The following is an 11,142-nucleotide window of genomic DNA, read 5'->3' as shown; positions in this document are numbered from 1 at the left end:
GCAGGAATAATTTACACCTACAATTCAGCGTTATCAGAATTAGCGGGAAATTCCATTCCAGTTTGCTTCGGCAAAGCACTTCCAAAGGAATAAAACTGCCACAAGAATAACGAAAACTGCAGACATTTTCCTGGGGTTTCACACACTCCCGCTAACCCCTTGTTGCCCTACAATGTCTGCATTACACTCCGAAATCGCTGCGAAGTAACATCGGTCCAGGAAAAGTCCAGATTCACCAACCAAAGTTCAAAATGTCACAAACTTGGAGCGCCAGACTTGTTTGAAAACTTTCACAAGAATGACCAAAATGATTGCCTTGTGTTCACAACGCAAACGTTAGGTTTCCAAAGCAAAATAAACAAAACCCCCAAAAAGCAGGTATAGAGACTGCAGCAGCCCTTCTCTATAATGAAAAGACAAGACCCACCTTACTACCCAGCAGCCTCAATAGTGATTCAGGAAAAGCCAAGACAACGAGCAAAGCGAGTGAGGTCTGAGGGCGATGGATTCCCCCTCAACAGGCGGGCTGCAGATTCTAGACACCACCAACGCCACAGTGGGAAGACCTGTGGGCAAGCCAACCACGCAGCGGCCGGAGCGAGGAAGGGGAAGGTCAAGCAAGCACAAACGCGGTGAAATTCTTAAATGAACCCTGAACGAAGAGATTTGGACTGCTTCGCAACAGCCCACCCTCGAGCTTCCGACGGCTCACTTACCTCAGCCAACTCCGCTCTCCTGAAAGTACTTCCGGTTCACTTTTACCCACCTGAGGGCGTTTCCGGTTTCCAGGCCGTAGGATTCCCCAGTTTGGCGTAAGTAGGGAATCTCCCGCAGCTGGGGCAAAATGTGATTGACTCTTTGTAGAGACACAGGCTCCTGGAAAGCTGCCTCTGCAGGTTTGATGGGTTTCTTTGTCTACGCAAGCCCTTAACTGGGTTACATATCCATGTTTCTTAAAAAAAAAAAAAAAAAATCTTTGGAAAGATAAAAAATCATCTAATGTATTACTTTTTTGGGGAGCAACACGAACTGTATGGATGAGTACAGAACAGAGAGACTTCTCTACCTATGTATAGTTTTTCATGTTTGAATCGTGTGAAGGTATGATCCATGCAAAAAATTAAATGTTGATTTTGTAAGTAAAATAATAAAGAGAAACTGTAGCTATAATCACAGTGATGATTGCACTGCTTCCAACACATAATTTGGAATGGAATATATTTCAGGTCTCCTACATAGTTTTGGCGGTGCTACCAAAATCTGAAAGAATTGACCTTATATTCAGAAGTTTAACCATATGTCCAAATAAAAGTCTGTCCGGAACTCTCTTTCAACTCCCTGTCTTCTTTCAGGTCTTTGCCTAAATGCACCAAATTAGGGAGACTTTCCCGGACGACCACATATACAATAGTAATGCCCACATAACATACTCTACTTTTCGGATTTTGCTTTATTCTCCATAACACAATCACCATCTACCATGATATATTTGTTTACTATCTATATACTACAAGGGTGTCCAACTTGTGGCTCAGAGGTCTCATGCAGCCCAAGATGGCTGTGAATGCAGCCTAAAACAAAATTGTAAATTTACTTAAAACATTATGAGACTTTCTTTTGTGATTACGTGTCACAATGTATTTAACGTGTGGCCCAAGACAACCTCTTCTTCCAGTGTGGTGCAGAGACGCCAAAAGGTTGGATACCCCTGTCCCTCGAACATAAGCTCCATGAAAGCAGAGGCAATTTTTATTCATTTTTGCATACTAAATTCTAGCACAGTGCCTAACATTTAAACAACAAATAAACGAATGATGGAATGCGACCTTCCAATTTGATATATGCTAACTATAACAGCTATACTATAATAATGACAGATTTACTGATAATTTACTTGTGTCAGACAATGAGCTATTTTACATATATTTTCTTGTTTTAGTCTCACAACAACCCTATTATTATATACTTTTTGCAAACTAGGAAGCTAAGGTGTAGAGAGGTTAAAAAGTTGGACTTAATGACCTCTAATCCCCTTCTGATTCTATGCAAATTTTTCAATGATTAAGAAATCTAAAATAAACTTATTCTTAGAAGTTATTTAAAATAATTTCCAGAAATTTTCTTTCCCATTTCTCCGTTTCTAAAATATTCACTATAGATAGTTGTAGTTCAATGGAAAACACCTTGGTTTCAATTGAAGTGAATATTTTCAAATAGGAGTTTAGTTAATCACAATAACTCCATCATTATGTTAACAAGAACAATAAAATTAAACGTATCCTTTGACCACATAATTCCACTTTTGAGATAACATTCCAAGAGTAATAATCAAATGGAAACAGAAGGAAGAATAACAATTTGTACAGTACTAGTTACAGTAATGATAATTTTAAACTATTCATCCTGAAGTTACTGGAAATGGGAAAAACCACATAGTGTATTAATAAAGTCAAACCCTTTATAACCTTTTAAAAATAAGTATACAGTTTTAATGCATAAAAATGTAATCTCAAATGAAAAAGACAGGATCCAACAATGGATACACTGATTGAAACAACTGTATAACTTTATCTTTGAATTCTGAGAAGGATCAGAGAAGACTTTATCACAATGTAATTCATTTAAATTCTGGGAATTCTTTTTTTGATTGTGAAAGTATTTAATAAAATTTGATAAATTCTAATGTCTTATTCTTTTAAGTTATAACTATGTAGGCTTGCCTTAAGTCATGGTTGAAATTTTGTTTTACATTAAATGAGAGTATCCATAAAATGACCATCCTTGTAGTTCCTCAAAGAATTGCAAATCAAAGTAAACTTTAAGTATGTTCTACTCCAATTATATAAGTATGAATTTTTTGTTGTTGAATTATTATACTCAATGCCAGTGAAGTGTGTGATTAAATTGGTCACTGATGCTCCTGGTGCCTTTATAACTGCTCCAACCTTTTTGGAAAGCCGTATGGTAGCACACAAGAAAAGCTATGAAAATGTCATTTTTTTTCCTCTCACTCCAGGGAATTTGTGCAAAGGAAATAACATGAGGAAAAAATTATGTGTGTTAAGATATTTATCACAGTACTATCTATAATAGAATGGTATTGGAAATAACCTAAATATCAAAATACAAGAAGACTGAATAAATTACAATACACTAAAATGATTACACAAAAAATAATTTAAAAAAATATTGTGAGGGAGCAACTCTCTTTATAATCATAACACTGTCATGTATATAATTTGTATTTACCTATGATTATCATAATTAGTTAGCTAATTATCATATGATTACTTAATGGACTCATACTGGAAACAATGCTACCTACTCCTCTGTATCTATCAGTGATCTAATTCATGGTATGAGTCAATTATGTGGGGGAGAGATGAAAGAAAGTCTAAAGACTAAAAGGGGAAAATTCTAAAGGAGGGCTTTGTTCTACCCAACTGACCCAGCCCAGGATTCTTTACAGAAGTGCCTGTAAAACTCTGAGGACCTAAATGAGGATTCATTTTTAGCTAGACACCTTTCCCCAGGTAGAGATTTTTCTCTCAAGTACCTCACAGGTAGAAGCCTTAAGACTTCATTCTGTAAAGTATACTGCCTACTTTTTCTTTGTACTCTCTGAACACCAGAATTTTGATTCCAGTAGCTGTATAGAAACTACCTGGTCCAGATATCTATGTCAAAATATCTAAAAGATATTTTAATGCTTCATAAGATGAAAACTATATTTTTTAAATGTCCACGTGTACAATGGCCTAAAAGTGATATCCTCAAAGTGAAAACAATGATTAAGTTCTCTAACTTTTTAGATTTTTTATTAAAAGTTGTTGAATTTTATAGTAAATTCTATTTAACAGATTGGCTATTTTATCTTGGAATAAGTTGTTAATAGAGACATGTCATATCTAAAAATTAATAAACATTAAAATGGTTTAGAATTCCATACACTTCTTCCACTTGCCTAATAAATCCTTGTAGTTCTCTTTTCGGGCTTTTCCTCCCTCGTACCTCACCCCGACCAGAAGTGTCCTTAGCTTTGGCATATGATGCTTCCTCTACTTTTCCTGTCACTCTGCCTGCCTAAAAACACCTTCTCCTTCTTTAAATTCCTGCTCACATGTCTCCTCTTTGAAATTTCATTAACCCTCCTGTCCCATCCAAGCAGGATTAATCACTCCTCCTTGGCACAATCACTGTATTCTACAAATCTTTATTGTAGTTTTTGGCACACTCCACTGCAATTATTTGCACTTTCTTTCTCCTAACAAATTATGAACTTCAGGACAAGGACTCTGGTCATATTTACTTTTAAATTCCCAAAGGTTAGTGCAGTGAATGACACAAGTGGTTAAGAGCAAATGGCTTGATACAAATCCTGACTCTGCCATTCACTAGTGGATGATTTGGGGCAAGATACGTGATTTCTCTGTGCCTCAAAATCTACATCAGTAAAATAGGGATAATGATAGTACCTACCTCTAGGATAGAAATATGATACATAAGGTACATGAAGTGCATAGTACTGTGCCTGACAGGTAGTAAGCATTCAATGTGTGATGACTGTTATTATTAATTATTTTTGTGTGCCTGTTATTTTTAAGAACTCAAGTACTAATTAATTGAATGAATTAATGACTGTGTGAGCTATACGTTATGTGGCTATCAGGCATCCAAGTCCAAGCCTAGTTGATGAGAAGTTCTTCCTCTTTCTCTCCACTCTCTGTTTCCCGTTAGCTTTGTCCTTAATTAATCTGATGTAACTTTCCATATGTCCAAAGTAAAAGCTTTCCTTACTACGAAGTATGTGTTTTTTTAATGAATAGATTGTAAATCTTTATTATAGTGTGGAATCATTTTTACATTTGACGTAGATTAAATCCTTAGGATATCTTAATCCAACCCTAGCCATAATTGTCAGAGAGTGAAAGTATGTCATTTTTACTTGATGTAGTTAAGGGAGTGAGCTTATTTACATGTCTCCCAAACTAGGTTCTCTGTAATCACAATTCTCACATCCTATATTAATAAGCCTGGAGCTACTTAGAATTTGTCATGAATAAGCACAATGACTCCCTAGGAGAATAACAGGAGATAACATCTACATTGAAGAATAATGTTGTATGTATAAAGTAAATGAACAGGTTTCCACAGCCTACGTAAATGCTATAGTGAAAACAAGCACTTAAAACTTGTTACAGTCACAGCACTTACCACATTTCATTAAGTTATCTGTTTCCATGCTTCTGAGAAGGGATCGTATCTTATTCATCTTTGTATCTGCAACCTCAGCACAGTGCTTGGCACATGATGTATATTAACTAAGTATTTATAGATACATACTTAAATTGAAAGTCAAAGTTGCCTATAACAAAGGGTTTTATGTAATAGTTGATAGTGCCACAAATTAATGTAAAAATTTCCCTAAAATTTTCTGGGTATGTTGGGTTTTCACTGTGGCTTTTCAGTATGACATACAAGAAGATAACATGTCAATTAACTATGAATTTTAGGTGTCAGTATCAGGATGATGGATTAATCACCTGCAAAACATTACCTGAGATTTGTACTACATTTAGTACATACACTATGTGAGAGGTTTTATTGTGAACCTATGATTTGTTGATTTTATTTAACCTTATGTTATATATATTCTACATAGGAGAAAAATAAAAACACTCATATTAGAAAGTTTGCAGTAAACATACTCTTTCTAAGGCTTTTATTTTTTTCCTAATATACAGAATTTTTCTTTTAACTTTCAATTCAAGTCTTAGTGAAAAATAAGAAGACAAATTCAGCCGGTTTATGAAATTTATCTCCTTTGCCTCCTCAGCCAGATCCTCTTCCTTACCCCTTTGCTTATGTTATGCTACTATTATAGCATTCACTCAGTTTCAAGATAGAAACTTGAAAGTAACAACATTTTTCTCTTTCCCTCTCTGCTGCTCTTCTACTCCAAGTTGAAGGACTTAGAGACTTCACATGAAGTAAATGAAGGAAAGTGAAAAAATAAATCCTGGGGTTCCTACTTGAGCAGCTGGGTAGACGGTGTAGCTGCTTAGTGAAGTGGAGAAGAAAGGAGGGCCAATATTTTAGGGGTGAAAATGGTTATCAGTATCACTTTGGCTGCAAATAACAGAAAACTTTAAGTCAAATTGAGTTAATAAGGAAATGTATTACCTCAGATAACAAGAGGTCAAGAGATGGAAAATTCCAGATGTGGTTTATTGAGTCTTCTGCTCTACTCTCCAGTATTCTCTTTGTTTCAACCTCTTCTAGGTGTTGGCTCCAGTCTCACAATGAGAGCAAAATAGCTTTCAGTTCTGAGAATCATATCCAGATACAACAACATAAAGAGGAAGAAATGGGCCATATTGCCTAACAACCACTTTGAAGAGAGAAAAATTTTTTTCAGAAGCCTCCCAGCAGACAGCTTTCATTGGCTCAAATTCATTCATATATGTATCTTTACCCAATCACTGATGAGAAGAATAGGATCATTATGATTAGCTTAGATTAATCAAGATTTACCCCTAGGGCTGTGGACAGGGTCATCTTTTCCTGAGCCATATGGTGACGAGGGATGTGAAAGACCTAACAAATCAAGGGTCTGCCAATCAGAAGGAGAAAATGAAGTTGAATAGGCAACCAACAGCATTTGCTACAAAAACCAATGTTTCTGTTTTTGCAAAGGTTAAGTTTAAGACATTTGTGAGATATCCATATGGAAAGGTCAAGAAGGAGACTGATAATATGAGTCAGTTCAGGGAAGTCCCTGGCCGATGTGGCTCAGTTGGTTGGGTGTCGTTCCACAAAGTGAAAGGTCACCAGTTTGATTCCTGGTCAGGGTACATGTCTGGGTTGCTGGTTGAGTTCCTGGTTGGGGCATGTATGAGGGGCAAGTGATCAATGTTTCTCCCTCACATACATGTTTCTCTCCTTCTCATTTTCCCTCCATCTCTCTCTCTAAAAATAAATAAATAAAATATTGTATAAGTAAATAAATAAATATTCAGAGAAGGCTCCTGGCTGGCGATATAAATTTGGGAATCAACAGCATAAAGTGTTTAATCCTTGGTGATAGATTAGATCACCTAGAAAGAGACTAGAGAAGAGGGCTTTAAATTGATCATCTTTAAAGCAGAGATAATAGCATTACCTCTCTTTATGGATTATTATGAGAGTTAATTGAGATAATGAGTATGAAGCACTGGATACACAGTAAACATGCATTATCTGTTAGTCGTATGTTAACCAATATCTCTGATGACCAAATTTCAGCCACAGTAACATCATAATAGAAAACATTATTTTCCATTATGCACGCCTCCCAAATTCATGAATGATTGCCTACTATGCTAATATTTATTGTTCTCTTTCTCTGATATAATTATTATATGGAATGTCTAATTAATACATATTATCAATTATGTCTAATATTATATGCAGTGTTTTCAAACATCTTAAACCATATGATGAAATTCTTTGGTCAAATCAGTTTCATAAGGAAACAAACAATATTGAATTTTACACCTTTAACTTAAGAACTAAATATTGAACTTCATATGTCGCCATCAAATTGCATATACTATGTTGTCATGCAAGAAATACTATCTATTAATGGATTATCCTAGATATTATATTGTGACATAATGCCATATTTTTTTTATGTATGAAGATTAGACTTCCAATTATGACTGACTCTCTTTGAGTATAACATTAAAGTCCAGTATGTGACCAATTTGCAGGTAATACACTATCTTACCAAATTGAAGATATCATTTCTAGTATCTCTTCTCTTCATGGTTATGAATTTTCTTTAATAACTAGAAATGTTTTAAAACACCAGAAAGGATCAGGGGATTAGAATAAACTCTATTTTCACATAACAGCCAATTGCCTCATGTTGGAGTTACCTTTTGTCTAGGGCCTCAAATACTGAAATATTCCTCTGTTCAATAGGCCAAGTATTTTCCCAGATACTTGGCTGGGTATACAGAGTGGGTTGCCCTGAACCTTCCACATTCTCTTCCCTCTTTATTTCTGTCATACTATGGCTAAAGATTTAGTTAATAACCTCAAAACAAAGGTTTGATTAAGCCTTACCTGTATTGAATACCTTTGAAGAATAAAGAAGGGATATTCCTCCCTGAGTATTTACATTGAGCTAAAAAAGAGACCCCTCTTACTGAGTAATGGAACGTTCATCACTGCCCTTTACACCCTTCTTCCTCCAAAATTAGTTGTAAAGGGGGTAGGGGATAGGTGGAAAAGGTGAATGGGTATAAGAGATACGAACTTCTGGTTTTAAAATAAGTAAGCCATGAGGATGTAGTGTGCAACACAGTGAATATAGTCAATTACATTGTGATAACTTTGCATGGTGATAGTTAATAGACTTGTTGTGGTGATCACATTGTCAAGTGTATAAGTGCTGAATCATTATGTTGTACACCTGAAATTAATATAATACTGTATGTCTACTTTTTTTATTTTAATTAGTTGTAGGATATAGATACACTTACCCATTATTCCCTGGCTAAAACTAAAGAATAAGGGAATGAATGAAGCAAAAAAAAAAATCTTAAGAGAACAGAAGATAAACTCATCAGAAAGAAAAGAGTCTATCCTTGTAATCTTTGATATACTAACTCAAACATACAGAACCTTATATCTGAGAGAAGGTGCTTCCATTATTCAACCAGAGTAGTGAGCTTTTCTTAATACTCTGTCCCAACTTTAAAGTTAGAAAACAAGACGCTATTCAGGAAATTGGTTCAATTTCCCCTCTGATGCTCTTCAATTGTTAACATAGGCTTATCTTCAACATCTTTTTTTATTCCGTTTATGTTAATGCTATTTAAACTTTTATATGATGTTCATAAATATGTAATACTATTTATATACCTAAAGTCTGCTTACAAACTTTTCAAGGATACAGACTCCCTTCATTTCAATCACAGTAAATCCCTCTGACATTAATAGGAATTCCACATAAGTAGGAAAAGGATGAAAGAGCTCTTAAAATTTATACTGCTATAAAATATACTCCAATGCTTGCTGGGCTCTCTGTTTATTCACAGAGTTCAGTAAGTCAAATCAAGTGTAAGAAACTGTATCCAAAATGTAAATCTAAGTTAAATAAAATATAAAACACAAGGCCAACTTGAGACAATTTTTTGAAGAAAATTCTTAAGATCGGATTTACCCAACAAATTCATATTCTGGCCAAATGTGCTGCTAGCTGGGGACAGAGCTTTCTCAAACCCAAATGGCATCAGCCTCAGCCCCACCGATCCAGAGTCAACTGCCCTGGAAAAGTGAAGGAAACATCCAACAGAAAAAGATCCCTGAAATTAATCCATTCAACATACCACAGGCTCTTCTACAATGCTGACTGACAACCAACTCAACCATCCTAAGAGCCAATAGCACTTTGCAACCTGCTTCCCAGCCCTGCATCCAATAAATTACCCAACTCATCCAACCAACTACCCAGTCCACTACTAGGCCCGTCTGCCCGGGGCCTGTCACTTACTTCCTTGACTTGAGAGTCCTTCAGCAAAGACCATGTTGCAGGAGGCTTTGAAAGATTTCTCCGCAAAGCTCTCCCACACCTTGTCTGCAGTGAAGAAGGCCAAGACCGACATGGCTTTCTCTCCTTTCAGCATCACCAGCCTGCTCATTCAGGTCCTGCTTGGGACAGAGGACAGCACCAAGAAAACCCTGGAGACCATCTTCCTCTCCCTCAAGGATTCTGCCCACGTCCACCAGGCCCTGAAGGCCTTCATGTCCAAAGGCTTTGCCTCAGCCTCTCAGACCTTCCACAGCCCAGACCTGGCCATATGGGACACCTTTGTGAATGGCTGCCAGAACCTGTATGGAAGCCCCAGAGTCCTGGGAAATGACAGTAACGTTAACCTGGAGCTCATAAACACCTGGGTGGTGGAGAAGACCAACCATGAGATCAGCAGCTGCTAGACAGCCTGCCCTCTGACACTCACCTTGTCCTCCTCAACAGTCTTTTTAAGTGCCAAGTGCAAGACAACATTTGATCACACAAAAACTAAGAGAGAGCCCTTTCATTTCAAATCCTCTGTGATAAAAGTGTCCAAGATGATCAGCAAGAAGTACCCGGTGGCCCATTTCACTGACCAGACATTAAAGGACAAAATGGAGCAGCTGCGGCTCTCTCACATCCTGAGCATGGTGATCCTGATACCCCCAAACATGAAATACAGTCTCAAGGATGTGGAGCAGGTATCTTCAAGGCCACCATGAGGAAGCTGGAGATGGTCAAGTTCCAGCCCACTTTCCGGATGATGTCTTACATCAAAGTCAGGAGCAACCAGGACATGCTGGCAGTCATAGAGAATTGGAATTTTTGGGGGTCTTTTCTTATTAACTCAACCTGTGCAGGCTGACAGAGGACCTGGATCTTCAGGTTTCTGCGATGCAGCACCAGACAGTGCTGGAGCTGACGGAGACTTGGGTAGAGCTGGCTGCAGCCTCTGCTATGTCTGAGACCAGCACTTTGCTGGTCTTTGAAGTACAGCAGCCCTTCCTGTTCCTGCTCTGGGACCATCAGCACAGGTTCCCTGTCTTCATGGAGTGGGTGTATGGCCGGGTGTACGAGAATGGCAGGGGCCAGGCTAGGGCACGCCCTGCCCTTCAAGCCTCAGCTCGCCCAGTGGCAGCCTTGCTGCTGCCTGTCTGGACTTGCCCCCAGCCACTTCTGCCTCTGGTGTCCTTTGTCCTCCACCTGAAGGAGTCCCATAGTGTCTGGTGAAGGGACCTGCTTCTAGCATCCCTTCCCTGTAACTCTCCAAACCCCTTTTTGCAACTTTCTCTCGCTCAAGTTCACTAGAATCTACGAATAAAAACCGACAGACAATGAAAAAAGAAAACCAAAACTATTTTGCAAGACCTAGTAAGTCCTGGACAGTCTTGGGGAAAACTGTGATATTATTTTTCAGTTAATCTCTATGTCTTTATGCCTTTCTTCCTGCTCCAAATCAGTCCTCTGAATCATCAAGGATTACTCTGGAGCGACTCACTGGAGCCAACCACTATTTCAGGCTCTAAGACTATACTCAGGGATAACATTAAAAGAATTTTAGAGCCTGAAGAAAATAAAAT

The 11,142-nt window shown here is 37.6% G+C and overlaps 1 pseudogene; it reads left to right on the top strand.

Annotated features, from left to right (window-relative positions):
- The first annotated feature begins 645 nt into the window (after positions 1-645).
- On the top strand, positions 646-10,792 carry LOC129080668 (plasma protease C1 inhibitor-like; annotated as a pseudogene).
- Positions 10,793-11,142: the final 350 nt, after the last annotated feature.

Source organism: Pteronotus mesoamericanus, unplaced genomic scaffold (assembly GCF_021234165.1).
Source record: "Pteronotus mesoamericanus isolate MK-2021 breed Mesoamerican mustached bat unplaced genomic scaffold, CSHL_Meso_final contig_90, whole genome shotgun sequence".
In the NCBI taxonomy this organism is placed as follows: Eukaryota; Metazoa; Chordata; class Mammalia; order Chiroptera; family Mormoopidae; genus Pteronotus; species Pteronotus mesoamericanus.
The sequence above is the reverse complement of the archived record's forward strand: the minus strand, read 5'-3'. Positions and strand labels throughout refer to the sequence as shown.